This window comes from Sceloporus occidentalis, unplaced genomic scaffold (assembly GCF_023333645.1).
Source record: "Sceloporus occidentalis isolate IW3139 unplaced genomic scaffold, rSceOcc1.0.p SCAF_14, whole genome shotgun sequence".
NCBI classification, from domain to species: Eukaryota; Metazoa; Chordata; class Lepidosauria; order Squamata; family Phrynosomatidae; genus Sceloporus; species Sceloporus occidentalis.
Genome location: NW_028316994.1, coordinates 17,221,059 through 17,238,685, shown reverse-complemented (window position 1 = coordinate 17,238,685; position 17,627 = coordinate 17,221,059). Strand labels below are relative to the sequence as shown.

General features: G+C 44.4%; 1 protein-coding gene across 1 annotated transcript in view; it reads left to right on the top strand.

The window, feature by feature from the left end:
- The first annotated feature begins 16,006 nt into the window (after positions 1–16,006).
- The window catches only part of DNAH2 (dynein axonemal heavy chain 2), a 161,737-nt gene continuing 160,116 nt past the window's right edge, over positions 16,007–17,627 (top strand). Inside the window, 1 exon segment of the mRNA XM_089481030.1 lies at positions 16,007–16,345. The gene's annotated coding sequence lies outside the window, so the exon portion shown is untranslated.

Sequence of the window (17,627 nt, the reverse complement as noted above, 5' to 3'; positions counted from 1 at the left end):
GCATGTGTTGTATTAATTTTTTAATATATGTTGAATATGAATGGAATTTAAGGTAAAGTATCTTTGTTTTAAAGAAATAAAGTTTGCACAAAACCCTAGGCTGCATCTGCGCTGCAGAACTAATGCAGTTTGACACCGCTTTAACTGCCATGGCTCAATGCTATGGAATTCTGGGACTTATTATTATTATTAAGCTTTATTTATAAAGCGCTGTAAATTTACACAGTGCTGTACATACAATCAATTAAAATAAATAAAATTTGTAGCTCGTTGTGGCACCAGAGCTCTCAGATAGAGAAGGCTAAAGAGCTCATCAAACTACAAATCCCAGAATTCCATAGCATGGAGCCATGACAGAGGTGTCAAAGTAAAGATGCAGCCCCAGAGTTGGTTTATTATCACACTGAGGCTCACATCTGCACTACATTTTGACACCACTTTACAATCCCCAGCATTCCATAGCATTGAGCCATGGCAGTTAAAGTGGTGTCAAACTAGATTTTTTTTGCAATGCGGATGGATGGGAGCCACCAGTTTGTACTGCTAGTATTTTGAAAATAACTACAAAAATTGCTTTAAAGGCAACTCCAAAAATGAGTTTAAAAAGCATTTGGGTTTTTCTACTCTTATTACCAGGAAAAGTAACTTGTTACAAGGAGCTTCTTTTGTTCTGCAGTTGCCTCTGGGATGCATTGGGTACACTGTTTAATTAATGTATGAATTTATTCCCCTTAGTCTCCCACAAGTGTGACTGAAGGCATCTCCCACTAAAATAGTAGCAACACATTAAATGAATAAGCATCACAAATTTTAAACATACATTTAAAAACTCATCAGTGGAAGGGAAAACAAGGCAGCTCCCGTTTCATGAACAGTCTCTTTTTTTACAGCAAGCAAAACCATTTATCAAAGGCCACCTGCCTGAATATTAGTACTATTATTGTTGTGTTGTTGTTGTTGTTGTTGTTAATTTGCATCCTGCCTTCCCTCCAGTCCTGGGACTCAAGCCAGTTTATAAATTATTAAAACCAATACGTATTAAAAATATACAAAAAGATTAGTTTAAAAAGTATAATAAAAGTTATTTAAAATAAACCTATAGGTTTAAAACCTTCTAAAATTGATTTCATAGAATCATAGAATCGTAGAGTTGGAAGAGCCCTCAAAGGCCATCCAGTCCAACCCCATTCTGCCATGCAGGAAATCTAAATCAAAGCATCCCTGACAGATGGCCATCCAGCCTCCGTTTGAAGACCTCCAAGGAGGGAGACTCCACTACACTCCGAGGAAGTGTGTTCCACTGTCGAACAGCCCTTGCTGTCAAGAAGTTCCTCCTAATGTTGAGGTGGAATCTCTTTTCCTGCAGCTTGCATCCATTGCTCCGGGTCCTAGTCTCTGGAGCAGCAGAAAACAAGCTTACTCCCTCCTCAATATGACATCCCTTCAAATATTTAAACAGGGCTATCATATCACCTCTTAACCTTCTTTTCTCCAGGCTAAACATCCCCAGCTCCCTCAGTCGTTCCTCATAGGACATGGTTTCCAGACCCTTCACCATTTTAGTCGCCCTCCTCTGGACATGCTCCAGTTTCTCAATGTCCTTTTTTAATACAGTGGCACTATTACTTCTCTTGATCTGGACACTATACTTCTATTGATGCAGCCTAGAATCACATTGGCCTTGTTAGCTGCTGCATCACACTGTTGACTCATGTTCAACTTGTGGTCTACTTGGACTCCTAGATTCCTTTCACACATAGTTTCATTCAGCCAGGTGTCCCCCATAATCCTATATCTGTGCATTTCATTTTTTCGCCCTAAGTGCAGTACCTTACATTTCTCTCTGTTGAAGTTCATTTTGTTAGCTGTGGCCCAGCTTTCTAGTCTATTCAGGTCATTTTGAATTTTGATCTTGTCCTCTGGAGTATTAGCTATTCCTTTAAAAGGTCTATATTGGTTTTCTAGTCTGAGTCAAAATTGTCACGGTCTCTGGGCTGCCAAACGGAAGCAAAAACAAAACACCAGAGCTTGGAAAAATAACTTCTTGGGATGACAACTCCCAGAACCCCCTCTGGCTGGGGGATTATGGGGGTTGAAATTAAAAAATGCTTTCTAGATTTTTTTGCCAAATGCATTAGTGCCCTTTTTAGATATGTGCCTATACCATAGCGACTGAGGAAAGCATACTGTGCATGCTCAAAGGCACTCTTGTACTGCTCATATATGTCTTTATTGCATTTATCTCCCGCCTTTCTCCCAAAATGGCATGTTTCAGGGTCCTAAATACAGGCAAAGGGTGGCACCTAACCCCTGTTTTATATTATGTCTGACTTACAGGACCTGCCATTCCTTTTCCTTACTGGAGGATTTAAACATATTTATCCCATAGCTGCTGTGAGACAGACAACCCAGTCTCACATGCCTTTCCAGCAGATCCATTCCTTGCCACCTCTTTCTTCAAGGTGTTAATTGGGACGGAGAGGGTGTGCATGTGTGCGAGTGTGCATTGGTGTGAGTGCGGGTGTCCATGAAAGGGGGGAAGCAGCTGGCAGAGCCACGGAAGCGTGAAACTTCATCAGCATCTGTACAGAATGAACAGGATGGAAAAGGCAGTGTGTATATATATATATATATATATATATGGAACAGAACTGCCAAATCTGAGGCTACCAAAATGTCATCTAGTCTGGCCTGCTCAAATGAGTCCAAGTCTCTAGTCCTCAAGGCTCCAATAGCCGGGCTTTACAATGCACAGCCAGCCTCAGGGAACTTCGTAATATATAGAGAACAGAAGTGATGAATCAGAGGCTACCAAAATATCAACTAGCTCAAGTCCTAGTCTTCAAGGGTGCAACAGCTGGGTTGTAAAATGCATGGGAGAAGGCATGGCATGGTGGGCAGGTGCAGGGAAAGGGCAACATCCAGCTCTATGGGATACAGTTGGCCCTGAGGCTTTGACTTTTGTGGCTTTGATTATTTGCGGTTTTGATTCATATGTCCTCTCTAGGCATCTCTAGGGCCTCCAGCGCAACTCTGCCAGAAGTTGACCATAGAGTTGTGCTGGAGAAACTAGAAGTTCCTAGACAAAACTCTTTCTCTGAAGATGCTCATAGCCACAGATGCCAGCAAAATGTCAGGAAGAAACTCTTCTAGAACATAATAATAATAATAATAATAATAATAATAATAATAATAATAATATTTCTATCCCGCTTTTCCAGAGATCAAGGCGGGTAACAGCATATAAAAAGTTTTACAATAATACAATTCGTAAAAACATACAATAAAACATTAATCAATAAAAACAACAATCAGCAATTACTACACACAGATGACATATCCAACTAGCATAATAGTGCTATAGTTAGGGGAGAGAGGGAGTACTTTGGGGTATTAGGGGTATGCCTGCTGGAACAGGTGTGTTTTAAGCCCCTTTTTGAATTGGTCCAGAGAGGTGGCCGAGCGGAGCTCGCCGGGAAGTGAGTTCCAGAGCTTGGGGGCCGAAATGGAGAAGGCCCTCTGTGTGGTGGTGGAATATCTCGCATCTGGAACTCTTAATAACTGCTTCCCGGCTGATCTGAGTGTGCGGGGCGGATTATATGGAGAGAGGCGGTCCTTCAAGTACCCTGGGCCCAAGCCATTTAGGGCTTTATAGGTAATAACCAACACCTTGTATTGCACCCGGAAGCGAATAGGCAGCCAATGAAGATCTTTAAGGACAGGTGTTATGTGGCTGGTCCTGGAAGATCCAGTGACCAGTCTTGCTGCCATATTCTGAACAAGTTGAAGCTTCCGAGTATGGTACAAGGGTTGCCCCATGTAGAGCGCATTACAGAAATCCAATCGAGAGGTTACCAGAGCATGTACTACTGTTTCAAGGTCCCCCCGGCCCAGGTAAGGTCGCAGCTGGCATATCAGCTGAAGCTGATAACAGGAGCTCCTGACCGTCGCATCCACCTGAGACGTGAGGTGGAGCGATGAGTCCAGGAGCACCCCCAGACTGCGAACTGAGTCCTTCACAGGAAGCGTGATCCCATTCAGGACAGGTGGAGAAATAACCATCCCCGGGCCCGGGGAACCTATCACGAGCACTTCCGTTTTCTCTGGATTCAGGCTGAGTCTGTTTTCCCTCATTCAGCCCATTACCGACTCCAGACAGGCATCCAGAGGAGAGATGCCATCCCATGTCACTGCATCAGTCAGAGACACAGAGAAATATATTTGGGTGTCATCAGCATACTGATAACACCGCACCCCGTGCCTCCGGATGATCTCTCCCAGTTGTTTCATGTAAATGTTGAATAGCATGGGGGACAGAATGGCTCCTTGAGGGACACCAGATGTAAGTGCCCTCTTTTCGGAGCACACGTCCCCCAGCTGCACCATCTGGAATCTACCCGAGAGGTAGGAACGGAACCACTGAAGTGCAGTGCCTCCAATTCCTAAGTCCCTCAGGCATTCCAGAAGGATACCATGGTCAATGGTATCGAAAGCCGCTGAGATGTCCAAGAGCACTAACAGGGACACGCTACCCCTGTCCATGCCCAGACGGAGATCATCGACCAGGGAGACCATGGCAGTCTCAACCCCGCAGCCCGACCGGAAGCCGGTTTGAAATGAGTCTAGATAATCAGTATCATCCAAGATCGATTGAAGCTGGATTGCAACTGCCAGCCACATAGCCCGAAAAACCCACAAAAGAATACTTCTCTGAGCATTTGAAGTTCCTCCAGCATGATTCTGTGATCAGCCTCTGCCAGATGTTGATCACAGAGTTGCACTGGAGGACCTGGAGATTCCTAGAGAGGTATTCTTTTAGGCTTCTTTGTCTGGACTGGAGGTTAAAAGTCATTTGGGGGAGAATTATGACAATGGAGGGTCACAAAGCAGCATCTTTCTTTAGGTGTTCAAGCTGGGTTTCAGATGGTGGCAAAGGGAAGGTTGGTGCACCCGCAAGCTGCAAACACGGTCTTGGTGGGTAGTGAAACTCCATCCAGGGCTCCAAACCCTAAGTAGGACCCCAACAATAAGCACCTCCAAGTTGTGTCTGGGTCCAGTTTCAGCTTGTTTTTTCTCATTCAGCATCGAATCCCCATATCAAAGCTTGGAAAACTTTCCTTTTTGTCAATGACAACTCCCCAAATCCCCAAACCAGCCTCCCAGTTGTGGAGTCAGAGGGCTATCGTCTCAAGAATTAAAATTTCCAAGGTCTGCTTCTTTTCTGGCAGTTCTCAAGCTCCTCAGGAGGGAGAGCTCTGGCCAGTTCTTACAGTCACTTTGGCTGATCGGAAGCATATTTTACCTCGCCCCCATTTGCCCCCTCCGTAGTGACAGACTGCAGAGGGGCATTGGAAGGGAGGGCAAGTCCCATCACCCTGCAGTGCTGCTGGAAGCCAGTGTGCTCAGCAAACCCAGGGAACAAAGAAGGTGTCTATCACTAACATGACGGAGGTGGGACAGCGCAGGGAGATTCCTAGAAACCAACTTTTATTAACAGAGGGGGAAATATATAGGGTTTTAATTTAAAAACAACATCAATCACACTCCGGGGGGAAGAAGATCTGCAAATGTCTTCACATTCCCACAGCCTAGTCTTAAGCAGAAAAGTTGTGGAACAGCTGTAATGGTGGGGAACGGTGGTAGAGCAATTGCAGGGTTGGGGGGCGGTTGGGGGCTGGATTGGGGAGATGCCATGTTCTCCATCCAACACCCTCCCTCTGTAAGAAAAGGGGGAGACCTAGGACTCCCCCCCTTCATCTTCTTCTTGTGGGTATGAGAAACTGAGGAGGTAGTTGAAAGGGATTGTAGAAGAGTCCAGTAGAGAGTGGGAGAGACTAGACAATGGTGTCATGGAGGTTATGCCATTCTACTAAGTCCAGGCTGTGGGAATGTGAAGACATTTGCAGATCTTCTTCCCTCCAGACCGTAATTGATGCTGTTTTTGAATTAATCATAGATATAGGTCACAGATATGGGATGGGGGACACCTGGCTTGACAACAGTACATGTGAAAAGGATCTAGGAGTCCTAGTCGACCACAAGTTGAACATGAGCCAACAGTATGATGCGGCAGCTAAAACAGCCAATACAATTCTTGGCTGAATTAATAATTAAGTTTAGTGTCTAGTGCCACTCTGTTCCGCTTTGGTCAGGCCTCACTAGGAATACTGTGTCCAGTTCTGGGCACCACAATTCAAAAAGGATGTGAACAAGCTGGAGTGTGTCCAGAGGAGGGCCACCAAAAGGGTGGAAGGTCTAGAAACCACCAAGCCCTACGGCCAGAGTCATAGTTCAATGCTCAATCACTACGCCATGCTGGAGTGTATTTACCCAGTGTGAAATTTTAAATATCTCTTTGTACATGGGCAAGAGATGTGCTTGTGTCACCCTGTGTCTATACGCACACACTCACAGTGAGGGAGTGTTCCAGTGTGCTCAAACCACCCCATTGATGGCTCATTTTCTCCAGTGCAGACCTGCAGCTTGTGTGAGGGATCAGGCCCATCTTCCTGCCTGTGAATACAGAACCAGCGGTGGTGCCAACACTTCTGGACTGGTTCCCTAGGTGTTTCATGGGTGTGAAGTTGCGCACATGCGCAATCCTGTAAGGAACTACAGCCATCTTTCTGTTTGGGTCTGAGCAATTGCTTCTCCATGGACATTTCTTTGTGTCTGGGGTGCGAGACTGTGTAGTGCATGATTCTTTACACATTAAATTGTATGCACTAACAGACTGCGTTCATGTTGCTGGTGTCTGTGCGCCTGTTGTATGCTCGTCTTTTTTGGGCTGTGTCTTTGTGAGCTGCCTTTGTTCTCACTCTTTTTTTTGCTCTCTTGTCTGTCTGTCCATCCCATGTGCAAGGTCTAGCCTTCCTTCACACCCCTGAGAGATGAGGCACCTTGCACAGTGTGCAGGAGGGTTTGACACCCATGGAGGCGGCAGCTTCTCTGCTCCTGGCAATGAAGTTTCACAGCTACATGTTGTGATGTGCTACCCTTGCATCTAGGTCTCCAGCCTCTCTGGAGAGTGCATATGTGTGTGTTTGTGGGGGGAGCAACGCTACCTGGGAGATTGTGAATTTAGTGGGGTGACACGGGGGGGGGGTGCTTGGTTGGATGGAGGGGGAGGAAACAACGCTCTTCTGATGAACTTTATTAATCCCCAGACACCGTTCCAGTCTAGTTTGGAAAGGAAGAAACACATATCAATAGTCCCTAATTAAGACAAAAGGAGCGGGAAGAACCTTTGATTGCATTTCCATTTAAAGTAACACTAATGACATTTCCCTTTTATGTATAAACTCTGATCTCACCTCTTTTGCATGGAGTTCACCCTGACAACCTCCCCAGTGCTTGCTCCCAACCCCAAACATTTCACCACTTTGGGGGTTGTGCAACAAGCTGGCAAAGAAACACACACACTTACATACACACACACACACACAGAGAGAGAGAGATCCTGTTCCAAACAAATTGGCGTGGTTGGTACATACCAACAGTTTGTACATGCATGCCGATCCAGAGGTAAAGCCTCATCAGAAATGAAAAAAAAAATGCAGGATTTTAACATAAAATGGTCTATGAATACACACAGTGCTCTTGTCATAATGATGCCATCACAGATTTGCACGCTTGTATTTGGACATCACAACTGTCCCAGCATCTACACAACGTGAAAATAATATTCTTGTTTGTTTGCTGGAGGAAGGTACATATTCATCTGTCCATAGCATGAGAGGGGTGATATCCCCTGTGTTAAAGAAAGTTATGTGGACTTGAGCGTTTGCATTACTTAGAATCTTTGCAAGGAAAGGGCAGCCAGGGCAGCCTCTTCCACCCAAAACTGGATCCAAGACTTTGCAGGGTTTGGAGATGACTCTCAGGACCCCAGGGTGGGGGTGGGGGGACTTGATGTTGCTAGACTGAAGGGCATCATTCAGCACAGTGTAAATTTACAGCACTTTATAAATAAAGGTTAATAATAATCATTCCCACTATCTTTTAAACAGGATCACAAATTGGTTTGAACTAGTTGAAATGACCCCGGTTCGCACTTGAACTGAATCACTGAAGCAATTCAGAGAGGGGGGCCATGAGCTAGACCCATTTAACCCACATCTTTTTGACGCTGATTTTTTTCTGCATCTTTTTGGATAAAGTGATTCCGCACAAGTGTGAACCACATGCGGATTGGAATCAACTTAAATTTGCCCTTTGGCTGGCTGGAGCAGGTCCATTTTGAATCGATTCATTCGTCAATGTGAACCACAAATGGCTTATTTTATTTTATTTTGCAGCAAGAAAATGCAACTGGGGCAAATGTAGGGTGAACCATGCTCTGCTGCCGAACTGATCCATCGATTTGGATCGGTTTAGCGATTTATTTGTAAGTGGGAATGAGGCCCTTGTATTTTAGAGAATGTCCTTCTCCTTCCCTCCTTGCATTTGGCTAAAGGAGTGGGTTACTATGGACATCTGCCACATTCCAGTAACCAACACCGTGGTGTTGGTGGGATGGGGGGGAGGCTGTGTGATTTGGGAGGGGAGGATAGACCTGGCACAAGGGGAGAGAAAGAGAAAAACAGAGCCAGGATGGAGAGGCCCCCATGGAGAAGTTAAATATTGACGGATTGAAAAGTTCACTCTTCACAAGCGGAGAGAATCCGTCATGCCTCCTGGAGTCTTGAGTATGAAAAGCGGTTCTGGTGGGAACCTGTCTAGGAGCCGAGAGAAGCGAAAGGCCACCCGGACATAAAGCAAGGAGGACAAAAGAGCCGAGATTGGCTGATGAGCCAAGGCAAGCAATGTTTTTAATATCAATATATATATATATATATATATATATATATATATATATATATATATGAGTGTCTTTCTCCCACTCCCGCCGTTGATTTAGCATCAGAAAGGTGTGCCAAATCTGAGAGGCTCATGTAAAGGTCAGCTCCCCTTCTCATCCTGGCCTGAGTTATTCCAGCCATCAGCTTTTGTTTGCTTTCAGTGCGGCCTCATATTGGAAGCCTTCCTATCTCTGTAGGTTGCTGGTTCCGATCCAGTCGTATTTCTGCCAGAGGTCTGTACAGTGTGTCTGCGGAAGGCGGGGGGGGGGGGATTGACACAACCGATCAGTAAAGACGGCAATGAAAACATTGTTTGCTGAGTTGGGAAATTTCTGTCTGTATCCACAGCCATCAAGGGGGATTCAGCGGGTTTTATAGTCCAGCACATCAGGAGGGCAGCAAGCTGGGGAGACTCTTTTGCTTATCCAAAGGTCTTCTCAGCAAGGCCAAAAAGTAAAGGGGCCTCAAGACACTCCTGGGTTTTTGAATAAGCTTCTCCAGTTGCAAGAACAGAAGCTATTTGGATAGTCCCAGAAGAATTCTGCCAAAAAAATGGATGTAGAACTTCTATCACTGCCTTGAAAGTTTTGGATTTCAGTTCTCAGAAGCCCCTAGCCAGAAGGAAAAGAGGCTGTGCTGGGGATTCTGGGCACTGTAATCCAGAAAGTAATTTTTCCCAAGCTCTGTCTACTGCATCAGCTGTTTGGCACTCTCACACCGCCATTTCCTCCGGAATCCACCTTTTTATTCATTCTCCACAGGTGAGTGATCAGGGTGACCAGACTTTCTCCTTTTCCAGGGCACATCCTACATTTCATCTTTCCGTCCAGGGAGAATTCTGAAGTGTCCTCTATTTTAAGCATGACCACGGAGTTTATCACACTGGGGCTGATTTTGGCATTAAAGAGAGGTTAAAGCACATTTAAAGCATCCCACAAATGAAGCGGAAATAGCGAATAATTGCACGAATGATTATCACCCGCAATTGCGCAAATAAAGTGATATCGGAAATGCATTGTGGCTGAAATCCCCAAAGTAAAAAGATGCACATTAATGCTTCTTTGTGACCACTTTAATGGCAGGTTTTGTGTGATGTTGTGTGAAACCGTTATGCGTAATTACACAATTTTTCTGGGCTATTCATGGGATAAACTCCTCATCTCCTTCGTATGATAAACTCCTAAGAAGCATTAATTTACTTTTATATGAGTGTTTTTATCATTTCTTTAATATCTTACATTTTAGGATGCCTTGTCCTTCTTTGTGGTTATGATGTCTGGTCACCCTGAGTCTGATGCTGCTTTAACTGGCAAGGCTCCATCCGATGGCATCCTGGGATGTGTAGTTTGTTGTGGCACCAGCGCCCTCTGATAGAGATGGCTAAATAGCTCACCAAACAGATACAGCCCTGGTCATACATTCCCAATTCAATCTAAGTTGGCAATCTTCTTGGTGTCTCATTCATGGCTACATTGCCTTGTGGAAGCAGTTGCACGTTTTTGACTGATTTAAAGATATAGCCATGTTAGTCTGTAGAATCAGTACGTAGAGGGATCTTGTAGTACCTTTGAGACAGAGGACCTTATCATACTAGATAAATCCTGTTCAGAAACGGGATTTTAGAAGTAGAAAAAACCTGGAAATGCAGGTGGTTTTTCACACGCTTTTCTGCAAAAGAGAAATAATGTGAAAACAAAAGTGAACGTAAAGGGGACAAAAATGGCTACAAAAGCTCATGCTGCCAACTTTTTTATTTCAGTTAGGGCCTTATCACACGAGCAAAATTTGAAGTTATCCCAGGGTCAATGTGAAGGCAATGCAGGGGCAATCATCTGGTTTCAACTTTGTTTATCACACAACACCAAACGCAATCAGGAGCCATCCTAAATACAATCGGGGGTCATTCCAGGGTTAAGTAAATTCAGGGGGGAAAGAGGATTTACCTAACCCTGGAATGACCCCCAATTGTGTTTAAGATGGCTCCTGATTGAAACCCCATGATTGCCCCTGCATTGCCTTCACACTGACCCTGGGATAACTTCAAATTTTGCTCGTGTGATAAGAGCCTATGTCTCAAAGGTGCTACAAGATCCCTCTACATACCGTTTTTGACTGCTGTACATCAAAAGCATTCAAGGGATGGGAACAGAAGAAGAGACCCTTGGCCTTTGCCCTCTGCTGGCTCTCTTTCCCTTGCAGGGGCACTCTGGCTGCATCCATACTGGAGAAATAATCCGGTTTGAGACCACTTTAACTGCCATGGCTTGATGCTATGGAATTCTGGGAATCGCAGTTTGTTGTGGCACCAGAACAAATCTCTGCAATCCCCAGAATTCCATTGCATCGAGCCATGGCAGTTAAAGTGGTCTCAAACCGGACTATTTCTCCAGTATGGATGCAGCCTCTGAGTACCTTTCTCTCTTTTTCATCCCACCCGGTTGCTGAATGCCTCTTCTCCTGCAGTCAGAACAGTCCCCCCAAGACTGTCACCCCTGTTGCACCCAGCATCCCCATCCTGTCTCTCCTCTTGCATTGCATCCTCCTCTCTGTCTCTGCCATTCACACTTCTCCGCTCTCCGCTATCTCTCTCTCTCCCTCTCCCTCCTTCTTTCTTCCCTCCTTCCTCACACCTTTCCTGTCCCTCTCCCCTCCTTGTTCTCACACCCCCCTCCCCACCATCACCATCACCATCCCAGCCTGGTCTCACCCCCACTGTTTCTCCCTCCTCCCCATTCCTGGTCTATCTTTAGCTCCCCATGGAAACACAGGCACCATTTTATTTCATTCTCTCCCCCCCCCCCCCCATCCCCAGCACTGATTGGGAAATTGGCATTTGCAAAGAAATTAAACAGCAAAAGTGCTGTTGCATTGCTGGTGTGCTTGTGTGTGTGTGTGTGTGTGTGTGCGCTGCCAGATGAATCATGCTACACTTCCCTTAAGCAAAACTCTTCAGAGTTGTGATACGTTTGTCCAGAGTTTCTGTTGATCATCCTCTCTTGTTTCTTGAATAAGCATTTCCCCTTAAATTTCTAGGTGGAGGTGGCGGGAAAACGCCATCTGATTTTCTTTTTTAAATCCCACTCATCTTCTTTGTTGTTGTTGTTGTTGTTGTTGTTGTTGTTGTGTGCCTTCAAGTCATTTCAGACCTGTGGCAATTGTGCCACGGGGCTTTCTTGGCCCGTTTCTTCAAAAGGAGTTTGCCATTGCCATCCTTTGAGGCTGAGAGTGTGTGACTTGCCCACTGTCACTCAGCGGGCTTCCATGGTCGAGCTGGGATTCCAAAGTCATAGTTGAGTGCTCAAACCACTACACCACACTGGCTCTTTAATCTGACTCTATGACCTCTTCTTGGGTGTATCACAAATGTGTTCCACCTTGGGTTTTGGGGTTTTTTTTTGGTCCATTGCATAGAAATTCTCATTTCCTTAGCAGAGAGTTGGGGTACCCCCAAAAGATGCTGCAGCATCTTAGATGACTCTAACCAGTAAGCCAAACTGTGTGCCCCAGGGGCCAAATTTCAAGACCAAAGAAGGACAAACAGATGGCAGAATCAACTACTTGGGGTACTTTAGTGATGGATTCCTGCACTGGCAGAAGGTTGAAATATATGGCCCTTTCGGGTCCCTTCCATGATTCTGACACTATGACTTTTTGACTGTATCAAAACCATATTCCACCTTGGGTTTTTGTATTGTTTTGGTCTATTACACAGAAATTTTCGGGGTGTGAGCAGGAGGATGGGGGTAAAGTCCAACCCAGAACCCAATGGGGCCTTGATATGTATTTTTTTTAAAAAATTGGCACTGCAGTAGAAAACATTAACGTTCCTTATTTTGTTTCTGGCTGCCATGAAAAGGCTTCTCAACCGTACTTCTCCAGTCATGCCACCTGCAGCCAGAAGGGAGCACCCTTCTGGTCACTGTTTCTGGTATTAGCTATTTCATGCACCATTTTCAGTTAATGAGTTGCCTCTCCCTAACTGAAACTCCCTAATAAAAATCTCTAATAAAAGCATCAAATGCATACCCAGTCAACAGCACTGGATGCCTGTTTTGTGCATGAAAATTTGGACAGGGATGGCCATGAAGGAGTGGTTGAAAAGTTATAGAAATGAGGCAGAGTGGCGCCAAAAGGAGTGGAAGGATGTTATTATTTGCCATCAAGTTGTCTTTGCGATTCCAAGAACCCTGGTGCTCCACTGCCATGTTCAGGTCTTGCAAACTCAGGGCAGCTAAAGCTTGATTGAATGAAATGCACTCTTCCTCTTTACCCTTCCCTCTTTTCATTTTATTAAGCATTATAATTTTTCTACATCCGCTATTCTATTATACTTCAAATATTATGTAATTCTATAGGCATATATGCATTAATAGGGGATATATATGCATGGTCCCATGAATGAGACCCCCAAGACCCCATTGTCCGGAACCACTCTGCTCAGGTCTTGCAGGGTCATGGCTGTGGCCTTTCTGACTGAGTCTGTCCATCTGGAATGTGATCTTTCTGTCTTCCTACTGCCCTCCACCTTCCATAGCATCATTGTTTTTTCTAGTGAGTCATCTCTTCTTATGGTGTGCCCAAAGTATAACAGCCTCAGTTGTTATCTTGGCTTTCAGAGAGATTTCAGGCTAGATCTGTTCCAGGACCCATCTGTTTGTCTTTTTGGCCGTTCATGCTCTCCTCAGCACTCTTCTCCGTCACCACATCTCAAGTGAGTTTATTTTCTTCCTCTCTACTTTCTTTACTGTCCAGCTTTGGCATCTGTTCATGTCGATGAGGAATACAAGAGCCTGGGTGATCCTAATTTAGTGTTCAGTTTTATGATCTTGTCCAGTTCTTTCATAGTTGCCCTTTCCAATCCTAGTCTTCTTCTGAGTTCTTGACTGCAGTCTCTGTTCTGATCAATGATTGATCCAAGGTATGGGGAATCTTTAACCATTTCGATTTCTTCATCATCTAAATTGAATTTCTTAATGTTCAGCAGTAAGCCTACCTTTGCATTTTCTTCTTTAACTTTTCTTAGCAATTGTTCCAAGTCCATGATGTTTCCCACTAGTAGTATGGTGTCATCTGCATTTCTTAGATTCTTGATATCCCTTCCTCTAATCTTCACTCCTTCCTCTGTGTCTAAAACTCCTCTGTGTATTATATTTTCTGTGTACAAGTTGAATAGATAGCATGAAGATGTGCAGCCTTGTCTGACCCCCTTTCTGATTCAGAACCATTCTGTTTCTCCATTTCTGTTCTGACGGTAGCCTCTTGTCCTGAGTACAAACAAATGTAACGGTACACCCATGTCTTTAAAATCAATCCACAGTTTTTCGTTATCTATGCAAGCAAAGGCTTGCTGTAGTCTCTATCTATACACACATACAGACGCACACACACGCATGTACATATACAATTTTCTTTTCTTTTTACAAATCATAGCAAACGACACTTAACAAATAGGCATGCTATAAGACCTTAAATTGTAATTAATTATTTTATTGCTAATATCTAGTCCAATGGAAAATAAAGGGTTGTTCCATATGGGTTCAGTGGTAGTGTCCTATCAAAAGGAACTGGTCCAGAATTGTCAAAAGGACTGTATTCAGAAGTTCCTTTTTAAATAAAATTATCATCTTCATCCTTCTTTGTCTGCTGTCTCATTTTATATGTCCTTTCCTACAAGGCTATGTCGTTGTTGTTGTTGTTGCTGTTGTTGCTGTTGTTGTGTCTTAAAGCTGTTTCCAGCTTATGGCAGACCTAAGGTGAATCTGTCATAAGTTTTTCATGGCAAGATGTGTGCAGAGGAGGTTTACCATTGTCTTTCCTTGATTTTGAGAGCATGTGACTTGCCCAAGGTTACCCAGTGAGTTTTATGGCCGAATGGGGAATCGAACTCTGGTCTCCAGAGTTGTAGTCCAACACTCAGACCACTGTGCCACACTGACTTGCCTAGTTTCTTCATGGCTGCCTTTCTGAGTCTTAGTCTTAGGCCTGGTACATACCTCTGTGAAGTGGCATGCCAGTGCCGGTTCTAGGGTTCTGGAGCATGCAGCAACCGCATGCTCCAGAACCCTAGTCCATACGGATGCCGCAATGATGATGTTGCTGCCGTGAAGCATCCAGATGTTGCTGGCAGGAAGTGGTGTCATGGCGGCGCCCCTTCCTGTTTGCGACGCCGCAAAAAAGAAGCTGCTCAAGGCAGTTTCTCTTTGGCAGTGCTTCGGTGCTACAGCACTGACACGAAACAAAGGCCGGCGGCACCGGGCCGCCCATCATTCAAGACCCATAGTCTTCTTCTGATTTCTTGACTACAGTCTCTATTTTGGTTGATGACGTTGCAAGAATTAGGGGAGCAGGGATTAGAGGACCAGGCATACAAGGTGAAGCCAAAAAGTCCTTGGCCTGACCCACTTCCCAAAACCAGAGCATAATTTTGTCACTATGGCTTGAAAGAGTGTTCTTTTATATTGTAGGGTGTCAAGTTATAAGATCATAGCACTAATTTCTGGATTTTTTCAGATCTTTGATAGAACCATGTCAGTGAAAAGTGTGGAATTTTCAAGTGCTGAACTCCTGAACATCAAGAAGTTCCTGCTCCAGCAGAAGACAGCTCCAAAGAAAATCCCTGAGTGTATGACCCAAACACTGAGTGACAAGTGCCTGTCATACTTAACTGTGAAGAAGCGTTGTGCTAACTTTCAGTGTGAGATTTTGAGTCTGAAGATGCAGCAAGGTCTGGGAGGCCTTCAACAGTATCAACTCCTGAAATTGTTGAGTGTGTTCATGCCCTGATTTTGGCAGACTGGCAAATCTCAGCTAAAGCGATTGCTGAGATACTAGAGAAATCCAGGGAACACATTGATTTTATAATTCATGAGCAGTTGGCTATGCAGAAGCTGTCAGACAAGCGGGTGCCAAAATGCTTGAATGCTGTTGTTGTTGTGTGCTTCAAGTCATTTCCGACTTATGGCAACTCATAGACTTGTCATGAGGGTCTCTGAGGCTGAGAATGTGTGATGTGCCAAGGTCACCCATTGTGTTTTACTGGCTAAGCAGGGAATCAAACCTTGATCTCCACTCATGGTTCAATGCTAAACTACTACACCGTGCTTGCTCTCTGACCAGAAATGAAATCAAGTGGTGCCTCCATGATGATTTTGCAGCATTTTCAGCAATTTAGTGATAACTTTTGGAACAAGTGGTCACTGTTGATGAAAAATGGCTACATCACTATGATTTGGAGACCAAACAACAGTCCTTGCAGTGGCAATGCTTGGGCTACCCACAGCCAAAGAAATTCAAGACTCAAAGTTCAGAAGGAAAGGTCATGGTCACAGATTTTGGGGACAAGAAAGGTATTTTGATGACTGACTATCTTCAGGGGGGCTAAACTGTTAATGTGGAATACTACTCTAAGTTGTGCCAATTAAAGGAGGCATTGAAGGAAAAATGGTGAGGGGAACTGCAGAAAGATGTTCTCTTTTTGCAAGACAATGCACCTGCTCACTAAGCTGGTAAGATAACAAATGTTTTGAAGAATTTGGGATTTGCATAAACCACCCAAACCTTAAAAAGTGTTTGGAAGAAATGGTTTATTTTTAAGATTCAGAGGTGATAGCAGCAGCAGAGCAGTATTTCAGTGACCAGATATCATCATCATCATCATCATCATCATCATCATCGAAAGATATAGCCATGTTACTCTGTAGCATGTAGAGAGATCTTGTAGCACCTTTGAGACTCAGTGAAAGGGAGAACTTGGCAGCATGAGCTGTTATAGACTGAAGTCTACTTCCTCACCAAATGCATCTGAGGAAGTAGACTTTAGTCTATGAAAGCTCATGCTGCCAATTTCTTTCTTTCAGTTAGTCTCAAAAGTATCATCAGCATGATGATGATGATGATGATGATGATGATGATGATGATGATGATGACGATGATGGGTAAAGGAAACATGAGAAACGATGTTCCAAGTGCATTAAACCTTGGGGTTAATATGGGGAAAAGCATGTAAGTTTCATGTCTTGGTCAGGCCATTAACTTTTCAGCACCCCCTTGTAATTTCCCCTAGTAAGAGGCCTTGAGTCCCAGTTTGGGAACGAGGGAATGTATATAAAGTGATGGATGAATGGAGTGATGCAAGAGTTCACTGACATTCTTGGATATTTCCTGTTTATTTCAAAGGCGCTTGTGAAGGAGAGGGTCTTGCTCCAGGGACCCTGAAACGGTTTTTAAGGTTGTGGGGGTGGCGCTCAACATTGCTAGGCAGGTTATTCATAATATTGCCTCCTTGCAGTTACTGCCAGGAGGAGGGCAAATTACTTTTCCCACCTATTATCATGGAAATATCGTTAAATATGAAGACTCTTATAAGCACACACTGTATTCAGTGTAGCTTACTGTTAAGTATAGTATAGATTGCAGGCAGCCTTTCTTATTCCTGGAAGGGCTCAGTGATAAGCGCTACTTTAATACGTCTTAGTGCTTGATCATTTTTAGTACATTTTTGATTGATAACACATGAGGAGGCGCAACAACATAGGAACCTTGGGCCTTGTCTGCACAAACCAGAAGGCCCATTTCTCTCCCATTCTGGTGTCATCCTAGTCGGATGAAGCATGTGGCCCAAACCCCAGTTCTAGTATGGACAGCCTGAACAATGTCCAGCATGTCCCGCACCACAGCCAGGACAAAGCAAGGTTAAAACACATTGAAAAAATGTACCTGTTGATCCAGAGCTCTCCATTTCTGCAGTGTGGTGGTTGTGCACGGGTGTCCCTTTGAGACACTTGGTAC